Below are 2,438 nucleotides of genomic sequence, written 5' to 3'. Positions count from 1 at the left end.
CCTCTCTCTCTCTCTAATTCTAGCTCTCATACTGTCTCTTTTACACCTTCCACACTCTCACCCTCACACACTCTTTCTTACTAACTCTTTCTCTTCTCTCAAGCTCTGTCCTATCCTCACACTCTCTTTCTCCTTTTCTCTTATAATCACCCCTTTTATCTCTCACTATCTCTCACTCATATCATCTACCGTTCTTAAACTATCAACCTCTTGCTAACTCTCTCTCACTCTTTTATTTTCTTTAACTCTCACTCCCTCTCTCTTTATCTCTCTAGCTCTCGCTCCAACATTACCACTATGTTTCCCCCTCACTATCCCTCTCTCCCTCTCTTGTCTCCTCTCCCTGACTCTCTTTCCTTCTCTCTTTCTCTCAATCAATCTCTTTCTCTCATCTCTCTCTCTTTCCTTCTCTCTCACAATATCTTACTCCACCATTTCCCTGATTCTTTTTTGGTCCCTCACATTTTCCATTCTATCTGACTCTCCCTCTCTTTGTCTTATCCCTATCAATCTATCGCTCATTTGACGTGTCTCTTTGCTTCTCTTCACCTCCCTTTCTATATATATCTCTCTCTCCTCTCAGTCCCTCCTACTCTAACACTTTCATTCTCTTTGTCACTCTTGTGGTCTCTCACTCTCCTTCTCTCCTTCCCTCCATCTCTTTGATGGGAGGAGAGAGATAAAGGGAGCGCAACTAAGGAGAAAGAATATGAAGGAGAGGTAGAGAGAAGGAGAGTGAAAGAAAGCAGGAGAGAGAAATAAATGTAGTGAGAAGAGAAGAGAGGGTGAAATTGGGAGAGAGAGAGAGAGATCAAGACTGAGGATGGATGGATGGAGAGAGGAGAAGAGTGAAAGGAGGGATCGAGAGGGAGAGAGTTTGAGAAAGAGTAAGGGAGTAAGATAGAGAGATGGGGAGGTAGAGAGAGATGATATGAATGAGAGAGTACAAGAAGGGTAAGGAGAGTAGATGGAATCAAAAGAAGGTGTGAGCTTCCTTTCTATTATTCACTTCTCACAAGAGAGAAAAGAAGATTAGAGAGGTAGAGATAAAGAGGAGATAGAATACGAGAAAAACTCAGCATGAGAGAGATATACTAATAGGGAAAGGGATCAAAATATAAGAGAATAGTGAAAGTGAGGGTGAAAGTGAGAGAGGGTGTGGTGGAGAAGGAAAAATGTGAGAGAATAAAGAGAGAGGAGTAAGAGAGTTTAATATAGAGATCAACTTGTCTCCCTCTTCTCTATGGTGTCTATCACTCCACCTCCTCTCCATCCCAATGAAATAAGAATAACATAAGAAAGGGTTGAAAAGTGATAGAGAGATTAAAAGAGAGAGAGATAGTGAGAGGGAGATGGTTAGAGTAAGACTGAGAGAGAGACAATAAGCAAGAGTGGGAGGGAGGAGAGAGGGAGGGAGGGAGGGTTAGAGAGGAATGGAAGAGAGAGAGTAAGCAATGACAGAAGAGAAAGAGATAGAAGAGAGAGGGAGAGAGCGATTGATAGAGAAATAGAGAAAGAGGAGAGGAGATGGGGTAGGAGAGTATGCAAGAGAGATAAAGAAACAAATGGAAGGAGAGTGCGAGAAGGTTGAGAGAGAGATAAAGATTGTGATAGAGGGTCGGAAAGAGAGAGGGAGAGAGTGTGAGATAGATGGATGGAGGGAAAGATGGGTGAGAGAAAATTGAGAGAGCGAGTGAGAGAGAGAGGGAGAGTGAGAAATAGAAGAGTGTATGAGAGAGATAAAGAAAAAGTGAGAACGATGGACATTCGGAGAGAGGGATAAAAGAGAGGTTGTGGTTAAGAAAAAAATGATTGGAAAGAAAGTAATAGAAGAGAGAGATAGAGTGAGCGAGTTAGATTTGGAGAGATTTATTGTTCAAGAGTAGTTGAATGAGAGAGAGGCAGAGAGAGGGAGCAAGAGCAAAATATCAGAGAGAAAGATAAGAGCAAGAGAAACAACGTTAGAGAGTGGATGAGAAAGCAAGAGGAAATGAGATCATAGCTTAAAGAGTGAGAGAGGGACAGAGGGATGATGAGTGAGAGAAAGTGGGAGACCAAGAGAGAGAAAGGGAAGGAGGGAGGGAGGGTGGGAGGAAGGGAGAGTTAAAAAGAGAGAATAAGGGAGCGAGGGAGGGGGACCTAAAAAGAGATGGATGGAGGAAGGGAGAAGGAAGGAGAGTGAGAGAGAGTGTGTGTGAGAGAGACAAAATGAACTATTGAGAGAAGAGTAAGAGAGATAATAGTCAAAAAGAAAAGAGAGAAGGAGAAAAGAGAGAAGGAGAAAAGAGAGAGGGAGTTATGAGAAAAAAGTGTGAGTTTAATATAGGGAGGTAGAGAGAAATAGTGGGGGAAGAAGGGAGGGGGAGGAAAGAATGATTGAAAAGAGCAAGATATAGAGAGTGAAAGAAGAGAGTGAGAAAGTGAGTGTGAGATAATGA

Source organism: Phalaenopsis equestris, unplaced genomic scaffold, assembly GCF_001263595.1.
Source record: "Phalaenopsis equestris unplaced genomic scaffold, ASM126359v1 Scaffold206786, whole genome shotgun sequence".
Classification (NCBI taxonomy): Eukaryota; Viridiplantae; Streptophyta; class Magnoliopsida; order Asparagales; family Orchidaceae; genus Phalaenopsis; species Phalaenopsis equestris.
The sequence above is the reverse complement of the archived record's forward strand: the minus strand, read 5'-3'. Positions refer to the sequence as shown.